Source organism: Phascolarctos cinereus, unplaced genomic scaffold, assembly GCF_003287225.1.
Source record: "Phascolarctos cinereus isolate Bilbo 61053 unplaced genomic scaffold, phaCin_HiC Scaffold_4;HRSCAF=312, whole genome shotgun sequence".
NCBI classification, from domain to species: Eukaryota; Metazoa; Chordata; class Mammalia; order Diprotodontia; family Phascolarctidae; genus Phascolarctos; species Phascolarctos cinereus.
In genome coordinates, this window is record NW_027555847.1 from 519612551 (window position 1) to 519640047 (window position 27497).

Here is a 27497-nt window from a genome sequence, read left to right on the forward strand (position 1 = left end):
ATGGAATATTATTGTGCTATAAGAAATGATGAGCAGGTGGACTTCAGAAAAACCTGGAAAGACTTGTATGGACTGATGCTGAGTGAAGTGAGCAGAACCAGGAAAACATTGTATACAGTAACAGCAACATTATGTGATGACTGACCTTGATAGACTTAGCCCTTCTCAGCAATGCAAGGATCTAAGACATCTCCAAAGGCCTTTATGGAAAATGCTATCCACATCCAGAGAAAGAACTATGCAGTTTGAATGCAGATCGAAGCATGCTATTTGCTATTTTTTTCCTTCTGCTTTGTTTGGTTTCCTTTCTCTTGTAGTTCTAATTCTTCCTTACAACATGACTAATGTGAAAATATGTTTAATAGGAATGTATATATTGAGCCTATATCAGAGTACTGCTGTCTTGAAGAAGAAGGTGGGGAGGGAGAGGGAGAAAATTCAAAACTCAAAAGCTGATGGGAGTGAATGTTGAAAACTAAAAATAAATAAATTTAAAAAAAGAGTTGGGGAAGATGAAATGATTTTTGTGACCAGCGTAGGAAAAAAACCCCAAACAACGATGACAATGATGTTAAGTAAACCGCTAGTTTCCTTTAATTTAAATACTCTGACTTTCAAAAATCATATTTTGTGGAAAATGTACATGTCCCTAAAGAAGAATCTAACTTAGGTGCCAATATGTTACCCTTCCCCCTCTCCCTACTCTGGTCATCTTTACAAATGGAACCTAATTTTAGTCACAATCACATTAAAGTAAGTTACTCAGCAAAAAAAAAAATGTTCAGATCCTTTGACCATTTATCTACTGGAGAATAACTTTAGGTTTTATATATGTCAGTTCCTTATATATGTGCATATTAGACTTTTATCAGAGATATCAATGGAAATAATTTTTCTCATTAGAAAGTTTTTCTTCTTACTCTAGCTACACTGATTTTGTTTGTGTAACAAAACACTGGAGGCAAAGTTCACTTGAAATCACAAGTCACCAGAAAGTCCTCCCTTTCCCAACTTGGACCCCTGGGAAACTGCTCTAACTGTAACTGATCAGGGTCATCTGGTGACTCATATGCTAACTTTCCTATCCTGAAGAGAAGAAAAGAGAGAAGCCACAACCTTGATTCATAGGACATGGCCGGTTTTTGGTGGCAGAGCTTCTTGTCTCTTGCCCCTTTTTTGGGAGTAGTGCACTTGCTCTATGTTGCTGTGAACAACCCTCCCCCCTGCTCTTGCTCTCCCCTCAACCCCTTTTATCTGGTGGGGCTGTAGCTTCCATCCTTTCCCTCAGGATAGAAAAGTTGCCTGTCAATCATATTCTTTGTTGCTCCAATCTATCACAGGGTTAGAGCATTTCCCAAGAAACTTAAAGCTGGGATGTGGAGTTTTTGTCAGCCTGTGTACATTGTCTCCCACATTGTTACATTTGTTCAAAAATTTTTTAAAATTTTATAATCAAAATTGTCTATTTTATCTTTTATGATCACTTCTAAACCCCTTGTTTGGTTAAGAATTCTCCCTCTAGCCATAGATCTGAAAGAAACATATTTCTGTTCTCCTGTAATTAATATATATATATGTCTACACATCCCTATATATACACGTATACGTATACATATGCGTGTGTGTGTGTGTGTGTGTGTGTGAGAGTGTGTGTGTGTAAATGTGATCTTTTATATTTAGGTTGTGCAATCATTTAGAATTTCCAGTAGGAAGAGGCACATGGATTGAACCTTGAAAGAACCCAGCAATTGAAAGAAGCAAAAATGAGTAGGAAGGGCATTCCAAGCAAGAAAAGCCTGTGCAAAGGCTTGGAGCTGGAAATAAGATACTAAAGTTGGAGAACAGTAAATAGCCCAGTTTGTCAGGAAGTGTAGAGTGTGTGAAGGGAAGCAAGGTGAACTCAGTCTGGAAAGGTAGTCTAAATATCAGAATGTGGAGAGCTTTAGTTGTCAGAAAGGGGATTTTGCAATTTATCCCAAAGACAATAAAAAGATTTTTTTGAGTGAGGAATGACATGGTCAGCATTGTGCCTTAGGAATTTTGTTTTTAGCAGCTGTGTCTTGGTTTGAAGAGGGATGACATTAGAGCCAGGAAGATCAATTAAGAGGTTATTAAGAGCTTGTAATAGTCTAGGTGGTGGTGGTGGTAGTGATGTGTGAATGGAAAGAAAGGAACAAAAGCTATTGTTGAGTGAGAAGTGATAGGACTTGGCAAGTAATTAGATATGGTGACTGAGAAAAAGGAAGAGTCCAAGGTGATTCTTCTGTTTTGAGCCTGGATGACTTGGAAGGTGGTGATTCAATCAACAGAAAGTTAGAGGAGAAGCAGGACAAATTCAATTCAATTTAACAATATTAATTAAATGCCTTCTATATATAAGACATATGTGTGAAGTTTTAGGTGCTAGTGGGATATCCTGGCATGTTGCCCTCCCAGCAGATGAAAAAGACTCATTTTCACTTCTTTCAATTCCTGGGTTCCTTCAAGGTTCAATCCACATGCCCCTTCCTACTGCAAATTCTAAGTGTTACTCAACCTAAATATAAAAGCTCACATTTACACACACACACACACACAAACATATATGTATATGTGTGTATGTGTATATATAGGGACATATAGACATATATATTTAATTATAGGAGAACAGAAAGATATTTCTTTCAGATCTATGGTTAGAGGGAGAATTCTTAACTAAGGGGGTTAGAAGTGATCATGAAAGATAAAATAGATAATTTTGATTATAAAATTCAAAAACCATTTCGAATAAATGTAACCATGTGGGAGACGATGTACATAGGCTGACAAAAACTCCACATTCCAGCTCAAGTTTCTTGGGAAATGCTCTAACTCTGTGATAGATTGGAGCAAGAAAGAATGTGATTGACAGGCAACTTTTCTATCCTGAGGGAAGGGAAGGATGGAAGCCCTACCACACAAAAGAGGTTGAGGGGAGTGCAAGAGCAGGAGGGAGGGTTGTGCATAGCAACATAGACAGAGCAAGTGTACTACTGAAGTTTAAGGGAGGGAAAAAGGCTAGATATAGATATTTAAGAGTCATGTGTGTGGAGTTGATAAAGAGAGTATAGGGAGAAGAGCTCAGGACCGAGTTTTGGGGGCCACTCTTGCTTAGGAGTGTGAGATGGAGGAGTGCCTAGCTAAAGTACTGAAGAAGAGTGGTCAGACAGATGGAATGAACCAGGAAAGAGCAGGGTCAGAGAGACCAAGGAGGGAGGAAATCTTTTAAAAGGAGGAATGGATGATAGTTTCAAAAACTCCAGATTGGTCAAGGATGAGGAAGACTGAAAAAGGCCATCGCATTTAGCTAGTAAGTAATCATCAAGCTTGTAAAACCTTGTGAACTCCCCTTTTACACCCTGGACGCCAGACCCAGGAAAATGACCAATTTCTTTGATTTTAATGTCAAGTCTGCAGTCAGCTATTTCCATACTCCTCTGCGGGGAGTAAGCTAAGCTCAGCACTTCTCTTTTCTCCTTCCTAGAGTAATCATATTGAATGTTCTGTCACTTGAAGGCACTTGCAGATTCAGATCATCTTTTCCTTGAGGCCACAAGTTCCCCATCCCTGCTTGAGGATAAGCAGCAGCTTCTTCCTCACAGGGTCCTGCTCCTTCTTCAGGAAGAGCCTAATATTTATGCCTTATCTTCATAAGTCCTTTTTTTTCTTTCTTTCTCCACTGTGCCACATTTTTCTACCTCCCCCCCATCAACCTCCAGCCACCTCCTCTCTGCCTCTTCAGATAGTTTTTCTTCTTAGTTTTGCATTGAAACTCTTCCTTTATTTTAAAATGTATATTTTATTCTCCCTGAAAAACCAAATAGTGAAGTATTTCTTAAACCTCACTCCCTTCTCTTTTGGAGAGAGACTAGTCTGCACTTTGAACATAGATAACAAGTCGTTACTTGACTATGGCAGGAAGACAAACATTGCACACTCTATATAGATCAATGCCAAGTTCTCTCTTGTCTTCCTCTACCAGCTCCTCCTTCTTCTCTTTCTCTCAAACTCTTTTTCCTTTCCCTTCTGTTCCCCTTTCTTTGACTTTTCCTCAAGTTCTCCTAAATTTCATTCTTTTGCCTTCTGCACAGTTTCCAAGCTTTTCAAATATTCTTCTTGACAGTTTTTTCTTCTCTTTGTTCTGCAGCTTCAGTATATCTCTTCAGTCTACTGAACGTAAATGGAATAATTCTGTCCTCTGAGACCAGGCAGAATAAATCTAATCCCTCTATTATATGACAACTCTATGTATTGCTTTCATTTCCCCTCCCGTAAGCTATCATCATCATCATCATCATCATCGTCATTATCATCATCATCATTTTCTTCTTCTTCTCCTCCTCCTCCTTCCGCCTCCTCTTCTCCTTCTCTTCCTTCTCCTCCCCTTTCTCCTCCTTATTTTCCAGTCTTTCAAAGTTGACCAAAAGTGGCTCAGCAATCACATCTGCCAGGATGTAATTCATTTGTGGTAAGGCACTTGGATTCATCAAGAGCAAGTAGATGTTCCCTTGTTACCTCCTTATTCATCATGGATTTCAGTTCCCTGTGGATCATTCTTCTTTTGTCCCTTCTAGTCCAAATTCTATTCTGCTGGCAGAAAAGCAGACAAAATAAAAAATGAGTAATTTGATTTTTCTTCGTTTTCTGTTATTGTTGTCTAATCTTCCTTGAGCAGTAGTCCTATTCATTCTTTGATTATCATTTTCCCCTCAATGTGGCTAAAAAATAAAAACCCTCAAATCTCTTTTTGATATTCTTAGCAGCTTCAGCCACCTCTTACTTGACTGAGAAAATTGAGGTTATACCTCATGAGCTTGTTGATCTCCTTTATTTTATACCTTGTAACCTCTCTACAACTTAACTCATTGTCTTCTGCTTTCCTTCAGTCTCAGGGGTGGCTCTTCTGTTTTCCAAGACAATCCCTCTACTTGTTCTCATGACCCCATCCTCTTCCATCTACTTCAGTGTCTTACCCAACCAAACATACTCTCATATATATTTAATATCTTCCTGTTTTTGGCTGCTTCCCCACTGCCTACACATACCCTTAGATCTCTGCTATGTTTATTTATTTTTAAAATTATATGCATATTTTCAATCAGCAAAAATATGCCTTCTAACACCCCCCCAGTCTAACTTCCCCTCCTTGAGAACTAAAGAAAAAACCAACCCTGTCACAAGCATGTCAATCGAAACAAATTTTCACATTGGCTGTGTCTAAAAAAAATTTGTCTTATTTTGTACTCTGAGTCCTTCACCTTTCTATCAGGAGGTGGGTGGCATGTTTCATCATTAATCCTCTGGAATCCTAGTTGGTCATTATGCTGATCAGAGTTCCGAATTCTTTCAGAGTTGTTTGTCTTTACCAATTGCTGTCCTTATGTAAATTGTTTTGTTTGTGTTCATTTTACTCGACAGCAGGTTATACAAATCTTCCCAAGTTTCTCTGAAATAATCTCATTTAATATTTCTTTCTTTCTTTTTAATAACTAATTAATTTATTTGTAGTTTTCAACATTCACTTCCATAAGATTTTGAGTTTTAAATTTTCTCCTCCTTCCTCTCCTCCTCCTCCCCAAAAAGGTGTGCAATATGATATAGGCTCTACTTATACATTCATATTAAACATATTTGCACCTTAGTCATAATGTAAAGAAGAATTAGAACAAATGGAGGAACCATGAGAAAGAAGAAACAAAACAAAACAACAAAAGAAAAGGAGAGCAAATACTATGCTTCCATTTGCATTCAGACTCCAAAGTTCTTTCTCTGGATGTGGATAACATTTTTCATTGTGAGTCTTTTGGAGTTGTCTAAGATTCTCCTTGCATTGCTGAGAAGAACTAAGTCTATCAAAGTCAGTCATCAAGCAGTGTGGGTGTTACTGTGTACACTTTTCTCCAAGTTCTTCTCATTTCACACAGCATCAGTTCATAGAAGTCTTTCCAGGTTTTTAAACATATTGTAGGATAATGGTTCTTAATCCACTCTGTTTTATGGGACAGTTCATCCCATTCACATTTACAGTTATGATTAGTATCTGTGTCTTTCTCTCCATCCTATCTGCACCCCATCCCCATTTTTGCTTTTCTCTCTCCCTTCTACCTTTCTTTCCTCACTAGAGTTTTGCTTTCGACCACTGCCTCCCTCAGTCTGCTCTCCCTTCTATCCAATGCTCCCTTTTCCTTCCCCTTTCCCCTCCTACTTCCTATAGGTTAAGTTGATTTCTATACCTGACTGATTATGTTATTCCCTCTTGAGCCAAATCTGATGAGAGTAAGGTTCAAACAATGCTTGTATCCTTCCCTTCTTTCCCTCTACTGTAATAAGTTTTTGTGCCTTTTCATGTGATGTAATTTACCCTTGTCTGCCTCCTCCTATCCTCTTCTCCCAGTACAATCTCTTTTCATCACTTAGATTTTTTTTATCATTACATCAAAGTCAACTTATCCTCCATGCCCTCTGTCTATGCATACCCCTCTTAAATGTAATGATGATACAGTTGTCAATTACAAGTGTCATCTTCCCCCGTAGGAATGTAAGCAGTTTGCCTTAATAACATGTTGCTGTTTTTTTCTTTACTGTTTACCTTTTTATGCCTCTCTTGAGTCTTGTATTTGAAGATCAAATTTTCTGTTGAGCTCTGGTCTTTTCATCAGGAAGGTTTGGAAATCCCCTATTTCATTGAATGTCCGTCTTCTCCCCTGAAAGATAATGCTCAGTTTCTCTGGGTAGTTGATCCTTGGTTATAATCTAAGCTCCTTTGCCTTATGGAATATCATATTCCATGCCCTCTGATGTTTTAACGTAGAAGCTGCAAGATCCTGTGTAATCTTGACTGTGGTTCCATGATATTTAAATTGTTCTTTCTGGCTGCTTGCAGGATTTTCTCTTTGATCTGGTAATTTTGGAATTTGGTTACAGTACTCTTTGGTGTTTTCAATTTGGGTTCTCTTTCAGGAGGTGATTGGTGCATTCTTTTGAGGACTATTTTTCCTTCTGGTTCTAGGATCTCAGGGCAGTTTTCCTTGATGATCTCCTGAAAAATGCTGTCCAGGCTCTTTTTTTTCATCATGGTTTTCAGATATATCAATAATTTTTAAATTGTCTCTCCTAGATCTATTTTCCAGGTCACTAGTTTTACCTATGAGGTATTTTACATTTTCTTCATTCTTTTGTTTATGTTTGACTGATTCTTGATACCTCATAGTCATTAGCTTCCACTTGTCCAATTCTAATTTTTAACAAATTGTTTCCTTGTATTAGATTTTTGTTTTGAGACAATGAGGGTTAAGTGACTTGCCCAGGGTCACACAGCTAGCTAGTAAGTGTCTGAGGCCAAATTTGAACTCAGGTCCTCCTGACTCCAGGGCCAGTGCTCTATCCACTGTGCCATCAGCTGCCCCCTTCTATTAAGTTTTGTACCTCCTTTTCCATTTGGCTCATTTTACTTTTTAAGGAGTTCTCTTCAGTGAGTTTTTGTGCCTCTTTTCCCATTTGCCCAATTGTATTTTTTTAAGGACTTGTTTTCTACAGTCAATTTTTGTCCTTCCTTTTCCAAGTATACCTCTCATTTCCTTTCTCAATTTTTCTTCTTCCTTTCTTATTTGACTTTTAAAATCCTTCTTGAGCTCTTCCAAGAAGGCTTTTTGGGCTTGAGACTAGTTCATATTCCCCTTTGAGGTTTTGGATGGGTATATTGACAATGTTGTCCTCTTCTGAATTTGTGCCTTGATCTTTCCTGTCCCCATAATAAAAATCTATGGTCATTGTTCATTTCTGCTTTCTGCTCATGGCGTTTACCTATTTCCTGGCTTTTAAAGTTGAGCTCTTCTGCTGGAGCACAGTGGACACTGACCCAAGCTTCTTGTACTGGGAGCCTGGGACCTGGTCACTGGCTTTGTGTGTTGGGGCCTCAGGTGCTGGCAGCTGGAGGCTGTAGGGGTCTGGCAGCTTACCTGGTGCTGAGCTGGAATCAGCAACACTGGAGCTCTCAGGGTGGGGTTGGGGAGTTTGGCCCCTGGAGGATGCCTTGCTTACTGGAACTTCTTTAAGGCACTCAAGTGGTTGACTGCTGGAGGATATTTGCCAGCCTGGAGCTGTGCTAAAGCACTGGGAGATTTGGTTGCTGGAGGATGCTGGCTTACATGGTGGTTTTCCGAGCTAGTGTTTACCAGTTCCCCTGCCTATGCTGAGGCACCTGGGGGGTCCTGGTGTTGGCTCTTGCTGGCTCCACCACCCTAGGGCTCAGGATCTTCCCTTGGTTTGCTGAGATGGGGCTTGCCACTGACTTGCCAAGATGCTTCCTCTCCTGTACTGCTCCACCTCCCCCAGAGCAAGAGGGGCCTTTCCTGTTAATCCCCCAAGCCTCTTCTCCTTTATCATTTCTTACAACACGAAGTATTTCATCACATTTATACACTATAACTTGTTCAGCCATATACCAATTTATGGTCGTTTCCTCATTCCCATTCTTTGCTGTATTGAAAAAGCTATAAATATTTTTGTACCTTTTTAGATTATTAAATACATTTCTGTACACAACTCTCTCTCTCTCTCTCTCTCTCTCTCTCTCTCTCTCTCCCTTCCCCTCCCCCCCCCACATGTATGTATATTTGTGTATTCTTCCATCCTTTAACCAGTTTAGATGAGAGTGAGGTTGAAGTGGTCAGCTGCTCTACTCGCCCTCTCCTTCTTGATGTCTACTTGGGCACTCTAATTATATAAGATACTTTTCTTTAACCTTCCTTTCCTTTCTGCCTACCTCCAGTGTATTTCTCTTCCACTCTTTTTCCATTCTTCTCTTAAGCTCATCAACCACTTCCAGGCCTTGTGTCTTTAGATTCTCTCAATGAACCCTGATGATAACTGAGTTCAGAGGGGACACATATATCACCTCTCTACATTAGAATGTAAGCAATTTATCCTTATTTAGTCAATTGTCATTGTTTGTTCATGTTTATCATTTTATATTTCACCTAACTCCTGTCTTTGAACTTCAAAGTTTCTATGCAGCTCTAGTCTTTTCACCAGGAATGCTTGAAAGTTCTCTATTTCATTAAAGATCCATTTTCTCCCTGTAGCATTATACTCAGATTTTTTTCTGTGTAAAAGTTAATCTTAGCTATAAACCCATATCCTTTGGTCAGAGGCAGCTGATGGCACAGTGGCTAGAGCATTAGGTCTGGAGTAAGGAAGATTTTAATTCAAATCTGGCTGCATAATAACATGTTGGGGTTTGTCTTTCCTTCCTTTCTCTTTTTCTTCCTTCCTTCCTTCCTTTCTTCCTTCCTTCCTTCCTTCCTTCCTTCCTTCCTTCCTTCCTTCCTTCCTTCCTGTCTTTCTTCCTTCCTGTCTTTCTTTCTTTCTTTCTTTCTTTTCTTTCTTTCTTTCTTTCTTTCTTTCTTTCTTTCTTTCTTTCTTTCTTTCTTTCTTTCTTTCTTTCTTTCTTTCTTTCTCTCTTTCTTTCTTTCTCTCTTTCTTTCCTTCTCTCTCCCTTTCTCTCTCTCCCTTTCTCTCTCTCTCTTTCTCTCTCTCTCTCTTTCTCTCTCTCTTTCTCTCTTTCTGTCTTTCTGTCTTTTCTCTTTCTCTCTCTTTCTTTCTCTCTTTCTTTCTTTCTCTCTTTCTTTCCTTCTCTCTTTCTTTCCTTCTCTCTCTCTTTCTCTCTCTCTCTCTTTCTCTCTCTCTCTTTCTCTCTCTCTTTCTCTCTTTCTCTCTTTCTCTCTTTCTCTCTTTCTCTCTTTCTCTCTTTCTCTCTTTCTCTCTTTCTCTCTTTCTCTCTTTCTCTTCTCTCTTTCTTTCTTTCTTTCTTTTCTTTCTTCTTTCTTTCTTTCTTCTTTCTTTCTTTCTTCTTTCTTTCTTTCTTTCTTTCTTTCTCTTCTTTCTTTCTCTGTCTTTCTTTCTTCCTCCAATCTTCCAGCCCACTTCCTGACTCTGCAATTGATGTTAGAGCTGGACTCTGTCACATATCTGGGAGGATGTCTAGGTCAGTCACATTACTGCTTTCTTGGGGTATTGAGCATTAATACTATTCTAGGTCCTGGGGGACAGGCCGCAAACTTTCAGTGCACCCAGAGTGTTTTGATCTAGGCAAAATGTGATTGTAGATTAACTACCTTGTCTGATCCCTGCAAGTTCCTGACCTGGGTCTTGATCAAAACAACGATAGAATGCTGGACTCAGCCCTATCAGCAAGCTAGGATATTCTACTGTTCCAGAGTGGCAGAACTCCAGGTTCTTTTTTGGGCTGGGATTCCTACCCTTGTCATTCCTCTGTAGGCTGGGTTAGATGCTGCTGTTGAGATCCTGCTCTGCTCCTGAGGTCTGTGCCAAAGCATTGCTGCTTGCTTCTGAACTTCCTCCTTTTTTGGTACAATATATAAGGCCTTCCTACTGGGAACACCACCCCTGTAAGAAGATCCCCTTCTTGGTCCTCCTTGGATCTGTGACCCAGAACTGGGCAGTTAGTTGGCACCTGTTCCCCCCTCAGATTGTACCACTATGGGTCTGCGGGTGCCATGGTATGAGTCATGGACCTTTTCCTGCCCTGATGCATAGCTTCTCCATGGGTGTTGCAGTACCTCGGGGGGTATGCTCCTGGACTTACCTCATCCCCAGTGTCAGCAGTCCTCTCTGTCTCCCTGTACTGACCTGGGCTGGATAAAGGACTCACTGTGACTTTTTCCGGATTTCCCCATTAGGTTTTGGTCTACATTATTTAGATCTTTTTGAAGAAGTCATGGGTGGAAGCTCAGCTGCATTGTTTCCTCTACTCTGCCATCTTAGCTTCTAGTTCTATCTTATCTTTATTTTTTATTTTTTTGCAAGGCAGTCAGGATTAAGCGACTTGCCCAGGGTCACACAGCTAGTAAGTGTCAAGTGTATGAGGCCAGATTTGAACTCAGGTCCTCTTGACTCCAGGACCAGTGCTCTATCCACTCTGCCACCTAGCTGCACTTCTACCTTATCTTTAAAAAAATTTACACTGGCCAAAAGAAATGATGAAAGCACCAGCTTCAGAGAGACCTTAGAAGACTTATATGAACTGAATGAAATGAGCAGAACTGGGATAATAATCTACATGATAACAAGAACTTTGTAAAAACAAACAACTTGAAAAGACTTGAAAACATTAATGTGATGATAAACCAGGATTTCAGGTGATGGAATCAGGATACAGAATATGATATCTATTTTTTGGACATGGCCAAAACAAATTTGTTTCATTTGACTGTGAAAATTTATTATAAGAACTTTCTTTTTCTTTTTAGTGGAAAGTATAGAAAAGAGAAAAAGAGAAAATATGTTTTTGTTAATCGAAAATATAAATATATTTCATGTAAAAAAAATCTCTGCTGGATCCTGCTGCCCTGTTCAATCTATTGTACTAAATCTCTTCACTTTTATTGCTAATTTGCTCCAATGAGTAGTTGACAGCTTACTGCTTCTACTTGCTTATCACCCACTCCCCACCTCCCTGTAGTCTAGCTTTTGACCCAACAAATCAACTGAAACTGCTCTCTCAAAGTTCACCAAGGCTTTTTTTTAAAGGCACAATTTGAAGGGGTTTATTATGTACTTCACAACTGTACATGGAATCAAGACACTGATACATTGATATTTTGGGATTGGTTTGATTCCTAAGCTAAATATAGACGACGACAAGCATGCAACATCATAAGTGAACAATTTGATTTACTTTATATTCTAATGTTTGGGTTTCTGCTTATTCCATTTGGGTTTGCTTTGGTTGGCAGCTACTGTGTTTTACTTTAAACTCCATACTATGGATGCCAGAGAACTTGCCTTTGCCAAATAATCATTCTTTAAGATGCAGCATCATGAAATAGGATGGTATAGTAGAGTTTAATAAAGTAATAATTTCTCTTCATCCATTTGACAGTTTGAATTTCTGCCATTTTATGCCACGTGTTTTTAGTAGAATTCTGTTATATTATCTAAGCTGAAGCAATCCAGGCTAGGTTGGTTTCATTTCTTGAGAAGCATTTCCAAAAACTTTCTGGAATATTTTGTGCTTCCAATAGTTCCTTTGTGGATTTGAGTCTCTCATAAAACTTGTTATGTTCCTTATTTGAGTTCTTCCCACTTTCTCCTTCCAACTCACTATTTTACAAAAACTGCTGGGAAAACTGGAAAGTAATCTGGCAGAAGTTAGACATAGACCAATGTCTTTTCCTATATCCCAAGAAAATTTCCATATGGATACATGAGACATAAAAGGTGACATCATCAAAAAGATAGAGGAGCAAGGAAGAAATTACCTTTTATTTAAATGGATGAGGGAGAATTCATGATCAAATATGGGATAGAAAGGATCAAAGAAGATACCATGGACAATTTTAATTATACGAAATTAAAACAATGCTGCAAAAACCAATGCAGTAGCAGTAAATTTCTCTGATAAATATCTCATATCCCCAATATATAAGTAAATGATTCAAATTCATGAAAACAAGAGCCATTCCCCAAAAGACAAATGGTTAAAAGATATGAACAGAAAATTTTTAAAGGAAAAAATTCAAACAATTAACAATCATGTGAAAAATGCTTCAGATCACTAATAATTAGGGAAATGCAAAATGAAACAACTCTGGGGTTCCATTTCACTCCCCTCAGATTGGCAAAGATGACAAAAAATGGAAACGACAATTTTTGGGAGGTGGAGCTTTGAACTGGTACAGCCATTCCAGAAAGAAATTTAGAACTATGTGCTCCTGAAATCAATAAACTACACATACTCTCAGACCCAATGATACCATTACTAGGCTTCTACCCCACAAAGATCAAAGAAAGAAAAGGTCAATATGTACAAAAATATTTACAGTAGATCTTTTTGTAATAGCAAAAAACCCTGGAAACTAAGGGGATATCTGCTTATTGGGGAATGATTAAACAAATGATGGTATATGAATGCAATGAAGTAATTTTGCATCATAAGACATGATGCAAAGACTTGTATGAACTGATGCTGAGTGAAATAATAACATTACAAAGAAAAATGACCCATGTGGAGATATGCAATTTTAACTATGAATATTTCTTAGGATAATTTTTAAAAATTTTAAAGGAAAAAACAATAGAAAAATTTTTTTCTTTCAAATATGAAGTCCACTTCTGGTGAAGTGTTTTGTCCAACTGTTGGGTAAAGTACTTGTTCACTGTAGTTCTTAGTAATTTGTTTTTAGACAATTTTATTAACAGAAAATTTAAGGTGGCATTTATATCCAGTTTTCTTGATGATAGCTGATGCAGTTCTCTCTCAGTAAGGTGACCCCAGAGTCTGGGAAATAGGTTGGGGGATCTTTATTCCTGGGAAGAAGGAGCAACAGGCAGTGGCTCAGGGGTGGGTGGACAATTGGGAACCACCAATGCTCTTCTTTTTCTTACTAGAATTTTTTTTTAATAAGGAGAAGGCTGGTTGGATGTAGCTTAGATTATTCCAATTTTGTTGCCAACATCCGAAGCATCATTGTCTGGGACAAATTGGATATTAGCCTTCTTCTCTCTATCAGGCCAGATCAGTTGTTGATCCTGACATCAATGAAATACAGCATTTTTTTTTTTACCACCTGCTTGATCTGATGTTTGTCAGTCTTGACATTCACAATGAAGTTCAGGCTGTTGTTGTCATGAGTCTTTCTAATAGTGGACCCAGTGTTCAAGGAAAACTTTATAAGGCATAGTGATCAAGCTTGTTTCTCTTAGAGTCACTTGTATGAGGGTATTTGGGCTGTCTTCAAAGCCAAAGTGTCTTGGGTCACCAGAAAGTGTGGGACATTTGGATTTTCTTTTTGTGTCTATAGATACCCCTTTAACACTGCCTGGGAGGTGAGCCCTAAGCTTGGTTAACCTCAGGTATAAATCCACACCTAGGTAGAAAGCTCTATTCACATCCTACTTTCTCCTTCACTCTTTTCCCCTTTCTTGCCTTTAGAAGGAGTAGAGTTAAAAAAAGCCCAACATTCCTTGTTTTTCCCACCTCCCATTGCTAATGATATTTTGTAAGTCTGATTCTCTTTTTATGAGTGTGTTTTCATTATCTGTGGGCATTTGTTATTTGTCTCGAGGGGTTTCTTAGACTTTACAGAGCATATAAACTGAGACCTTCCAGTTTTTTTGGGGGGAGATGCAGGAAGCAAAAGAACCCACTTCCCAGGGAATTATATATTTTTCTGAATGATTCCATAACTCTCCCAGCAAGCAAAACCTTAAAACTTGAACTCAAGATTCACTTGGATTTCCTTAGAGGAGAGGCTGTTAACTTTGTGTGTGTGTGTGTGTGTGTGTGTGTGTGTGTGTGTGTGTGTGTGTGTGTGTAAAATGAACCTGCTTGCCAGTCAGATAAAGATACTTCTCAGAATAATACTTACAAATGCATAAAATAAAACACATAGGTTTACAAAGGAAAACAGTTATGTTGAAATAAACTTATTAAGAACATTTTAATAAAAAGTTCATGAATGCCCCATTAAAAACTCCCGCTACAAGAAGGAGCTGGTTGCCACAGTATGACTCATTCAGAGTATGGGAAGCTAAGGGTCTCTGGGGTTAAACTCCTTTCTGCTCTGGCCGTGGAAAAGTCTTCCCTCTGAGCCAGTCCAGTAGGTAGAGTTAGGCATAGTCTGTGAGGATTTCAACCCTGTTTCCCTTTTAGTTTGGAGCTGGAAATGAAGTGGTCATGCTCCATGCGCCTCCTTCCCCCTTTGAGATCAGCAGTGACATCTGCTGGTCACTGCTGGTGATGTAGATAAACACATTCCATGTCTCCTCTAGGGGTTATATGGGGTATTGAAGGAGGACTAGCACTTCTGGTGTGGGGGCTTGCCAAGCCCTTTTCATGGCTGCTCATCCACCTTTGGTGTCCACCAGTCAGCCAACTCTCACCTGTGGCTCCAAGATGCTATACCATGATCAGGGACCACACTGTCTTGGCAGATGGGCTAAACCAGGTTGAGGGTTACCAATAGGCCTCAAACCCATTAGTGAGTTAGGGGGGATGTCTACTCCAAGCATGTGAAGACTTCCCTGGTAGAATGAGTGGATGGAAACAGTTTGTTCCAATGGCCATGAAAGAGGCTAAAGCAAGGGCTGTGGAGTGCTTAGAGCTTGGTCAGGTATTGAAGATGCCAAGGTCATTCACTGCATCCCAGGTTATCCTGACTTTTGTCTTGCCATTGGACTTTGATGACTCTGGAAGAGAGAGTGAGACTGAGGACTCTGCCTCACTTAAATCCAATTCACATGGGAGTCAAGACATCACCCTGTGATATCAGTGGTTCTCTTTGAAAACAAAGGATGAACAACACAATAGTACAAGGATCCATTAAAAACACTTAGGCTGTGGTTGGGCAGCAGGATTTCCCTAAGTATTTTTTTTTATGGGAGACCAGCTATTGAAGCAACAAATATTATTGTGTAAAGTACATTGAACTGTTTGGCTGATCAACATTGCAGAACTGTGGAAATACATTGTGATTGATCATTGGATTTTTGCCACTATGCTTTGCAGGGGTTAGAAACTTGGTGCTTTTTCATGGGAATTGACCCATAGACAAAAATGATCATAGATTTGGAGACAGAAGGGACCTCAGGGGCTCTCTAGTTCACTGCCTTCATTTTACAAGCTCTGGGAGGGGAAGTGATTTACTACATGTAGTCAATGTTAGAGGCACAATTTGAATTCATGTCCTCTGACATCAGTGCCTGTTTCATTTCCTTTATACCATGCTGCTGCCCTAAGACCCTAGCAAGGACTATTGGTTGTGGGAGTACTTCTTGATTATGCTAATGATGATAATGTATAGGCTATGCTAAGAGCATCATCATTATTATCATCTTAGCTAGCATTTACATAACACTTTCTCTATGCCAGGCACTGTGTTAAGCACTTTACAAATATTACCACATTTGATTCTCACAAGAACTCTGGGAGATAGGGGCCATTATTATCCCCATTTTATAGCTGAAGAAACTGAGGCAAATAGAGGTTAAATGACTTGGCTAGAGGCATGTATCCAGTAAGTATCAGAGGCTGGATTTGAACTCAGGTCTTCCTGGTTTTAAGCCCAGGGCTCTATTCACTATGCCAGCAGATTATGTTAATGTAAAGTATGGGCCAGGGATGGATAAATAGTAATGCTACTTGTATTCTGCCTGAAACAGTGATGGATTCTAGCATTCCCAAGGAAAAAGCTTTTCCTTTTCTTTTTATAAAATAATTTTTCTTTTCTTATGAGCTTAATAAACACCAACAAAAGTGAGTATTTTAGCATGCAAAGAATGACAAAAATAGAGATAATGTATGAAACTGAACTTTTATGTAGAGTTTGTCTTCTTTTCCCATTATATACAGCTCTTTAAGAAAAAAAAACAACTTTCATATGGTAGTTCCAACACTGCCCTGCTTGTCTATGTCTCCTGTTTTTTCTTTTTTGCTCTCTCTTATTTAAAAAAACCCCCCAACAATTTATTGATGCTCTTTTCTTTGAAAAGAAATTATTGTTAATGGAGCTATTTGGGAATTAATTAGTTACCACCCCTAATGATACCCAAGATTTATCAAGATATTTTGAGGTCCTCCTGGGAAAAAAGTGACTAAGGATAATGTGAGTAGCTGGCTAGCAGGCAGACTATACTCCCTAAAGCAGCTCACATATCAGCCTCAGTGGACCATGGTGCATTGCTAATGGGCTCTGGGATAGGGGTGGCCCTAGTCAGCAAAGATGCTAAGCCCTTTCCCACCTGCTCTTCCTGGATTCTTCTTGGACTTATGGGACCATGAACATCATTGACCATGAAGACTGAAAATATAGTGTCCTAATGGTTGGATAGCAGATAATTGTATTCCAGTCATTCCATGGGAGACATTTGTTGGAGATAGCTTTCAGCCTATGCTCAGGGATAGGTGTCTGTGGCCTTGATGAACATGACTAGTTGTATCTGGGCTACATTGGGGTTAGGTTGAAGTTCCCTAAGGAAGTCATTGTTGTGAATGGTATAAATGGATACTATGGTTCTTGCACCTTCAAGCCTAGTTGACATATCTGGTCTGTTAGCATTGACTGGTACCAGCTCTAGTCTGTTCAGATATCAACAGAAAGAATGCATGCAGAGAGCTGGAGTTCAGTATCTAGATACCCTGATGATTCATGCTTTCAGTGTGAAGCCTACAGTCAGGTGGAAGCTAATATAGACAGAGAACATCTATTTCAAGGACATTTACTCCTCTGCCTCAACATTGGATCCAGAAATAGTTGGCCTTAATGATCCTTTAGTTCCTGAGAAATGGAAGGAAAAGATAACCCCTCAGGGGCAGAACCAAGATGGCAGAGTAAAAGCACTGACTTGCTTGAGCTCTCCCCCAAACCCCTCCAAATACCTGTAAAAAATGGCTCTAAACAAATTCTAGAGCAGCAGAACCCACCAAAAGACAGAGTGAAGCAAATTTCCAGCCCAAGACAACCTGGATGGTTGATTGGAAAGGTCTATTGCACAATGCTGTGAGAGGAGTGCAGTTCAGCGTGAGCTACACAGGGAAAGACCGGGCCTCAGCGAACATGGAGCAGTCCTCAGGGGATTGAATCAAGGGGAGTTGTGGTGGTTTCTGGACTTCTCAACCCACAAAGACCAAAGACAACTTAGAAGGTCAGTAGGAAAGGTCTGTCTGACCCAAGTGAGAGAGAAGCTTGGTCCCAGCCCCAGTCCCAGCCCCAGTCCCAGCATGGCCCCAGGATGGTGGCTGCTTCCAGAGCTTTTGGCCCAGAAGGGGGGAGTGGTTGAGTGGCTGATCAGAGGGGGATTGCAGGGATCTCTCTGCTAGTGCTGGGGCAGGATTCTCTTGCTTTGCCCATGCTTGGATCTGGGTCATAGTTCTGGGTGGTGGCCCTGGGGTGAGGAGGAGTGCTGGTGGTGGAGCTTGTGGTGTTGGTGGAGAGAGAATACTCCTCACAGTTCCAAGGCAGAAAAGACTGCTTTTGGTCACTCATAGACTAGAGCCCAGGCCAGGAAAGGAGGAAACACCTCACCCTTCATCTTACTACCTTGGAAGAACTGAAAATTTACAGGTCCCTAGAAGTTATCTCTGAAAACAGCTGCACAAAACCCCTGAAGCTCAAGACAGTACATTCTCGACACTGGAAGCAGACCTCTACCTTAACAAATAGTTTAAAACTCAAGTAATTGGCTAGGATCATGTGGAAACTGCGCAAAAAGACCATAGAATCTTTCTTTGGTGACAAAGAAGATCAAAACATACAACCAGAAGAGGACCACAAAGTCAAAGCTCCTATATCCAAAGCCTTGGAGAAAAATATGAATTGGTACCAGGCCAGAGAAGAGCTCAAAAAGGATTTTGAGAAGAAAGTAAGAGAAGTAGAGGAAAAACTGGGAAAAGAAACAAGAGTGATGCAAGAAAATCATGAAAAATAAGTCAACAGCTTGCTAAAGGAGACTCAAATATTACTGAAGAAAATAACACCTTAAAAAATAGACTAACCCAAATGGCAAGAGAGGTCCAAAAAGCCAATGAGGAGAATTCCTCAAAAAGCAAAATTGGCGGGGGGGCGGAGCCAAGATGGCGGAGCGAAAGCAGTGACTTGCTTGAGCTCTCCCCCAAACCCCTCCAAATACTCATAAAAAATGGCTGTAAACAAATTCTGAAGCAGCAGAACCCACAAAAAGACAGAGTGAAACAAATTTCCAGCCCAAGACAACCTGGATAATTGATCAGAAAGGTGTATCGTGCCGGGCTGGGAGCGCAGTGTGGGCGTGCAGGCCACAGCAAACCTGGAGCAGGCCTCAGAGGACTGAATTGGCGGGCAGTTGTGGAGGTTTCCAGACTCTTCAATCCACGAATGCCAAAGACGACTTAGAAGGTCAGTGGGAAAAGTCTGTTTCTGTCGGTGTCAGAAGAGGAAGGCGGGGTCTCAGCTCCATTCCTCAAGAGCCTAGCTGTGGGTTGGGGGGAGCAGCTGCTTCCCTAGCTTCCGGCACACAGACTGAGGGGGAATCCAGTGGCTGATCAGAGAGGGACTGCAGGGATCTCTTTGCCAGTGCTGAGGCAGGAATCTCTTGCTTTGCCCGTGTGTGGATCTGGGTCACAGTTCTGGGCGGCAGTGCTGGGGTGAGGAGGAGCACTGGCGTGGTGGAGCTTGTAGTGGCTGTGGAGAGGAGCCCCTCCTCACAGTTACAGGACAGAAAGGAATACTGTGCTCACAGGCCAGGAAAGGAGTAAACACCTCGCCCCTTATCATACCACCTTGGAAGAACTGAAAATTTACAGGTCCCTACAAGTATCTCTGAAAACAGCTGTACAAACCCCTGAAGCTTGGGACAGTACACTCTCCACATTGGAAGCAGACTCTTACCTTAACAAAGAGTTTAAAACTCAAGTAATTGGCTGGGATCATGAGCAAGCAGCACAAAAAGAGTCAGACTATATTATCTTACTTTGGTGAAAAAGAAGATCAAAATATACAACCAGAAGAAGACAACAAATCAAAGCTCCTACATCCAAAGCCTCCAAGAAAAAATATGAATCAGTCCCAGGCCTTGGAAGAGCTCAAAAGGGATTTTGAGAAGCAAGTAAGGGAAGTAGAGGAAAAACTGGGAAGAGAAATGAGAGTGATGCAAGAAAATCATGAAAAACAAGTCAACAGCTTGCTAAAGGAGACCCAAAAAAATACTGAAGAAAATAACACCTTAAAAAATAGCCTAACCCAAATGGCAAAAGAGGTCCAAAAAGCCAATGAGGAGAAAAATGCCCTAAAAAGAAAAATTGGCCAAATGGAAAAGGAAGTCCAAAAGATTACTGAAGAAAATACTTCCTTAAAAATTAGAATAGAGCAATTGGAAGACAGTGACTTTATGAGAAATCAAGACACTGTAAAACAAATCCAAAAGAATGAAAAATTAGAAAACAATGTGAAATATCTCATTGGAAAAACAACTGACCTGGAAAATAGATCCAGGAGAGAGAATTTAAAAATTATTGGACTATCTGAAAGCCATGATCAAAAAAAGAGCCTAGACATCATCTTTCAAGAAATTATCAAGGAAAACTGCCCTGATATTTAGAACCAGAGGGCAAAATAGAAATTGAAAGAATCCACAGATCTCCTCCTGAAAGAGATCCCCAAAGGAAAACTCCTAGGAATATTATAGCCAAATTCCAGAGTTCCCAGGTCAAGGAGAAAATATTACAAGCTGCCAGAAGGAAACAATTCAAGTACTGTGGAAACACAATCAGGATAACACAAGATTTAGCAGCTTCTACATTAAAGGACCACAGGGCATGGAATATAATATTCCGGAGGGCAAAGGAGATAGGATTACAACCAAGAATCACCTACCCAGCAAAACTGAGTATAATCCTTCAGGGGAAAAAATGGTCATTCAGTGAAATAGAGGACTTTCAAGCATTCCTGATGAAAAGACCAGAGCTAAACAAAAAATTTGACTTTCAAATACAGGACTCCAGTGGAACATGAAGAGGTAAACAGGAAAGAGAAATCATAAGAGACTTATTAAGATTGAACTGTTTACATTCCTGCATGGAAAGATGATATTTGTAACTCATGAACTTTGTCAGTATTAGGGTAGTTGAAGGAAAAAAATTGTATGTATGTATGTATAGATAGATAGAGGGCACAGGGTGAGTTGAAGATTAAGGGGTCATATCTGGAGAATAAAATTAAGGGATGAGAGAGGATGATACTCGGAGAAGAAAGGGAGAGGTAGAATGGGGTAAATTATCTCACAAAAAAAAAACAGAAAAGAAAAGTCTCTCACAGTGGAGGGGAAACAGGGGAAGGTGAGAGGGAATGAGGGAATCTTATTCTCATAGGATTTGGCTTAAGGAGAGAATAACATACACATTCAATTGGGTATGGAAATCTGTCTTACCCTACAGGAAAATAGGGGGAGAAGGGGACAAGAGAGCAGGGGGATGATAGAGAGGAGGGCAGATTGGGAAAGAGGGTAATCAGAAGCAAATACTTCTGAGGAGGGACAGGGTCAAAAGAAAGAATAGAATAAATGGGAGGGCAGGATAGGATTAAGGGAAATAGAGTTAGTTTTTCACAACATGTCTACTAAGGAAGTGTTTTGCATAACTGCACATGTACAACCTATATTGAGTTGCTTGCCTTTTCAATGAGGTGGGTGGGGAGGAGGAAGGAGAAAATTTGGAACTCAAAGTTTTAAAAACACATGTTTTAAAGAAAGTGTTCTGACATGCAACTGGGAAATAAGAAATACAGGAAATGGGGTACAGAAGTCTATCCTGCTCTACAGGAAAATAGAAGGGGAAGGGGATAAGAGAATGGAGGGGGGAGAGATAGAAGAGAAGGCAGAGTAGGGGAAGGGGTATTCAGAATGCATGCCATCTTGGGGTAGGGGGAGGGGTGAGAAATTTGGAACTCAAAAACTTGTGGAAGTGAATATTGAAAACTAAAAATAAATAAATTTAAAAAATAAATTTTTTTTTAAAAAAAAGCAAAATTGGCCAAATGGAAAAGGAAGTCCAAAAGCTCGCTGAAGAAAATACTTCCTTAAAAATTAGAATGGAGCAAATGGAAGCTAATGACTTAATGAGAAATCAAGACATTATAAAACAAAACCAAAAGAATGAAAAATAGAAGACAATGTGAAATATCTCACTAGAAAAACAACTGAGCTGGAAAATAGATCCAGGAGAGAGAATTTAAAAATTATTGGACTATCTGAAAGCCATGATCAAAAAAAGAGCCTAGACATCATCTTTCAAGAAATTATCAAGGAAAACTGCCCTGATATTTTAGAACCAGAGTTTAAAATAGAAATTGAAAGAATCCACAATCTCCTCCTAAAGAGATCCCCAAAGGAAAACTCCTAGGAATATTATAGCCAAATTCCAGAGTTCCCAGGTCAAGGAAAAAATATTGTAAGCAGCCAGAAAGAAACAATTCAAGTATTGTGGAAACACAATCAGGATAGCACAAGATTTAGCAGCTTCTACATTAAGGGACTGGAGGGCTTGGAATATGATATTCCAGAGGTCAAAGGAGATAGGATTACAACCAAGAATCACCTACCCAGCAAAACTGAGTATGATCCTTCAGGGGGGAAAAATGGACATTCAGTGAAATAGAGGACTTTCAAGCATTCTTGATGAAAAGACCAGAGCTGAACAGAAAATTTGACTTTCAAATACAAGACTCAAGAGAAGCATGAAAAGGTAAACAGGAAAGAGAAATCACAAGGAACTTACTAAAGTTGAACTGTTTACATTCCTACATGGAAAGATGATACTTGTAAGACATGAGATCTTTCTCAGTATTAGGGTAGTTTTAGGTGAAAAATTATATGTGTACATATATATGTATGTGTGTGTGTGTGTGTGTGTGTGTGTGTGTGTGTGTGTGTGTGTATGGAGAGAGAGAGAGAGAGAGAGAGAGAGAGAGAGAGAGAGAGAGAGAGGGCACAGGGTGAGTTGAAGATGAAGGGGTGATATCTAAAAAATAAAATTAAGGGGTGAGAGGATTATACTGGGAGAAGGAGAAAGGGAGAGGTAGAATGGGATAAATTATCTCACATAAAACAGATAAAAAGCTTTTACAGTGGAGGGGAAGTGGGGGAAGGTGAGAGGGAACGAGTGGATCTTATTCTCATCAGATTTGGCTTAAGGAGGGAATACACACTAATTGGGTATGGAAATGTATCTTACCCTACTGGAAAATAGGAAGGAAAGGGATGGGGTGGGAGCAGGGGATGATAGAAGGGAGGGCAGATTGGGGGAGGAGGTAATCAGAAGGAAACACTTCTGAGGAGGGACAGGGTTAAAAGAGTAAATAGAATAAATGGGAGGGAGGGATAGGCTGAAGGGAAATATAGTTAGTTTTTCATAACGTGACTACTGTGGAAGTATTTTGCATGACTACACATGTATAACCTTCTTGATGAGGATGGGTGAGGAGGGAAGAAGGGAGAAAATTTAGAACCCAAAGTTTTAAAAACAAATGTTAAAAATCGTTTTCACATGCAACTGGGAAATAAGATATACAGGCAATGGGGTATAGAAATCTATCTGCCCTACAGGAAAATAGAAGAGGAAGGGGATAAGAGAGGGGTGGAGGTGATAGAAGGGAGGGCAGATGATTTAGGGGAAGGGGTATTTAGAATGCACACAGTCTTGGGGTGGGGGAGGGGTCAGATAGGGAGAAAATTTGGAACTCAGAATCTTGGAGAACTGAATGTTGAAAACTAAAAATAAATAAACAATGGAATGGAAGGAAAAACCAGTATAAAGACTGGTGTGCTCTCATTGCATGAATGGAATGTGGGCTGTGCCCAAAAAGCAACACCCAGCATCCAACTCAACAACTCTTCTGAAAGCAGTCTCAGAAAAATAGCACTCTAACATGGAAGATCTCAGAAACCATCTATAAGAGCTGTTACTCAATGCTATCATCACGAAGCCCAGCATTCTAGATATCTCACTTACATGTATTGTCTCCCTCCTTGAGAGCAGATTCATTGTATTCCTAGCACTTAGCACTGTTCTTTATACATAGTAAGCTTTTAATAAATGCTTTTTCAATCATTCATTCATTCATTCAATCATTTATTCAGAGCAGTGGTATTCATTCTCAAAGAGGGCCAATGACATCAGGAGGGTAATATTTTGACTTACAAGTGAATTGGATTTAAGTGAGGCAGAGCTGTTCAAAATCATCAGCCTCATTCTTTCCTCCAGAGTCATCTGAGTCCAGTGGCAAGACACAGATAAGGACAGCTGGAGATGCCCCTGGATGCAGTGGGGGACTTTGGCCCTTTTATGCTAAAGTCTTTCCAGGTCTCAGTTGTCTGAGACAACACCATTCAGTGACTAAAAGCTAGGTAAGAATTGAGGCAAAAGATGGCCTAGTTTGCCTTCAGAAAAGAATCAGTCTGGGAGGAGGAGACCCTCAGAGTTTTTGGCCAGAACAGAAACAACTGCTATTTATATTCACTCTGAGCCATCAAAACCCATACAATGACCACAAAGATCTGAATATGTTTAGACTACTGGACATTGAACAAGGGAGCAAAGGTAGGCACATATACCATGCTAACAATTGAAGGTGCCCTGGACTAGTTGTTGGGCAACCAGTGGTTTTCAGTATCAGACTTGGTATCATCTTTGACTCTTCACTCTCAGTCCTCATATCCAATCTGTTGCCAAGTCCTCTCATTCTACCTTCACAATATCTCTCATAGATTCCCTCTTTTCCCCTCTGACACTGGTATAGGCCCTCACAACAACAACTTCATGCCTAGACTATTACAATAGCCTGCTTGGCGGTCTCCCTGTTTCAAGAGTCTCCCCACTCAAGTCTATCCTCCACTCAGCTACCAAAGAGGTCTGACCATATCACCTCCCTATTCAGTCAACTCCAGTGGCTTCATATTACTTCAGGTTTCAATTACAAAACCCTCTGTGTGGGTTTCAAAATCCTTTACAACCTAGACCCTTCCTAACTTTCCAACCTTCTCACACTTTGCTCCTTAACATGTGCTCTTCTTATCCACTGACAGTGGCCTTGTGGAACAGTAGCCATTCCTTGAACAAGAACTCCATTCCTTAACTCTATGCATTCTTCCTGGCTGTCCACCATGCCTGCAATTCTTTCCCTCCTCACCTCCACCTCCTAGTTTCCCTCTATTCCTTTACTTCTCAGTTAAAACCCTACCTTCTGCAAGAGGCCTTTCTTGGTCCCCCTTAATGTTAGTGCCTTTCCTCTGAGATTATTTCCTATTTATATAGTAGGTATCTTGTTTCTATATTATTGTTTGTGTGTTGTCTTCCTCATCAGAATATGAACTCCTTGAGGGAGAGAACATATTTTTGCCTTTCTTTGTATTCCTAGTATTTAGCACAGTGCCTGGCACATAGTAGGCACTTAATAAATCCTTATTGATTTACTTGGCAGGCTTAACATCAAGATTCTGACTACATGAAAGTGATAACTTAGAGAGGTAAAAATAGTGTTTTCTACACACGTAGGCCAGATTTCTGTCTTTATCCTATTTATCTGTCAGCACCAAAGCCTGATTGCTTTGGGTCTATGTTTTGGCTACTGAGAAAGAAATCTGCAAGTTTGGAGGATACACGGCAGAATAGCTACAATTTGAGGAGATCATTTAGGAGGTGGCTCTTGAGCTGACCAAAAAAAAAAAAATGATCTACTGGAGAAGGAAATGGCAAGCCATTCCAGTATCCTTGCCAAGAAAACCCCGTGGAAAAAATAGTCCATGGGGTCACGAAGAGTCAGACACAACTGAATCATTGAACAACAAACTTGAGCTGAGGCTTTGAAGGCAATTTGGGGTTTTAAGAGGTCAAGATAAGCCATGAGTACATTTTAGGCATGGTGGACACTGTTTAAGGCACAGGGATGAAAGGTGGCATGTCATGTAGCAGGAACAACAGTAACCTAATCTGGGTAGGTCAAAGAGCGTATGAAGGGGAGTATTGTGCAATAGCTACCTAGAAAGGTTTACTGGAGTCAGATAGTGAAGAACTTTAAATAACAAAGAGAAAATTTTGTATTTTGTCCTAGGGAACCATGGGAATTTTTTGAGACAGACAGTTGCTTTAGGAATATCACTGGCAGTTGTATTGAGTATGACATTTTTAAATTTTTTAAAATTATTTTTTATTTAAAAAAATTATTATTTTTTTTTCATTTAAAAAAAATCATTTTTAAAATTAAAAAATTTTTTTTTATTTATTTTTATCACTTTTTTAAAATTTAGAGTTCTGAATTTTCTCCCCTTCCCCCACCCATTAAGAGGGCAAAAATGATATCAATTATACGTGTGAAATAATGCAAAACATATTTTTATATTAGCTATGTTGCAAAAAAGCAAGAAAAACAAAGAAAGTGAAAAAAATTATGCTTGAATCTGCACTCCGACTCCATCAGTTCAAGAGAGGAGTCTTAACACTGGGATACCAATTAGAAGGCTAATGCAAGAGGGGATGAGGGCTTGAGCTGCAAAACCCATTTACTAGTCAAGTCCTTTCAATTCGACCTCAACATTTCTTGCTAGAAATTCAGTGAAGGCCAGGACTCTTTTATTATTGTCTTTGTTCCCCCAGTGCTTAGCACAGTGTGCTGCACATAGTAGGTGATTAATAAATGATGCACAAATGGAATTGTATCAGTTTTCTTTTATTCTCTTCTTCCTCCTTACACAGCCTTTCCCCTGGCCTAAAAGCTGATTGTTTTTTGCCATTACGATTGTAACAGCCTCTTACACAGTTTCCAGGCCACCAGACTCTGCTTCTCTCTGATCTGTCTTTTACATAGCTGCCAAAAATAATCTTCCTAAAGCAAAGAGCTGATCATGTCATTCTCCTGCTCCCAGACCTCAGTGGTTCCCTATTAGCTGTAGGATAAAATGTGAAAACCAGGTGGATTAAAAATTTTTTTATGTAACTAATTTAGTTTTAGTTTTCAACATTCTCTTTTATAAGATTTTGAGTTCTAAATTTTCTCCCTCTCCCCAAGACAGTGTGCAGTCTGATATAGGCTATACATGTACAATCATATTAAAGGTATTTCCACATTAGTCATACTGTAAAGAAGAATTAGAACTAAAGGGGAAAACCACAAGAAGGAAAAAAAAAAGAAAATAGTATGCTTTGATCTGCATTCAGTCTACATAGTTTTTTCTTTGGATGTGGATAGCATTTTCCATCATGAGTCTTTTGGAATTGTCTTACATTGTTGCATTGCTGAGAAAAGCTAAGTCTATCAAAGTTGGTCATTGCACAACGTTGCTGTTGTTGTGTACAACATTCTCCTGGTTCTGCTCACTTCACTCAGCATCAGTTCATGTAAGTCTTTCCAAGTTTTTCTGAAGTCCTGCTCATCATTTCTTATGGAACAATAGTATTCCATTCAGATAAGTGTTTTTCAGTAGCTTGGGCAGTTGGAAATGAAGACTTGAAATAGTGTGATGATAGCAGTAATAAGAGGAGGGGATGGTTACTATTGATATTGTGAAGGCAAAAGCAAGAAGTCTTAGTGACTGATTAGAGGCATGTTGTGAGTGCTCTGAATGAGAGAATCGAAAAGAGGAACATAGCCCTCTGCCTCAGTCAAACCACACTTTTAGGGGATTATATTTAGTTCTGTGTGCCTCATTGTAAGAAAGACATTGACAAACTGATGTGTCTGGAAGAGGGCAGCCCAGATGGTGACAAGACTAAAGATCATGCTATGAGAGTCAATTGAAGTAATTGGGGGTGTTTTCCTGGAGAAGTGAAACTTAAAGTTGGCATCATAACTGTTTTCAAGTCTACAAACATCTGTCATATGGTCAAAGAGAAATTCAACTTATTTTCTTTGTTTGCAGAGATCGCAACTACAAGTAATGAGTATGTTATAGGTCAAGCTTGACTCAGGATGATTCAGTGATGTAGGCTGAGGTTT

At 39.7% G+C, this 27497-nt stretch overlaps 1 pseudogene; it reads right to left on the reverse strand.

The window, feature by feature from the left end:
• Nucleotides 1–11743: 11743 nt before the first annotated feature.
• The window catches only part of LOC144456570 (uncharacterized), a 29016-nt pseudogene continuing 13262 nt past the window's right edge, over nucleotides 11744–27497 (reverse strand).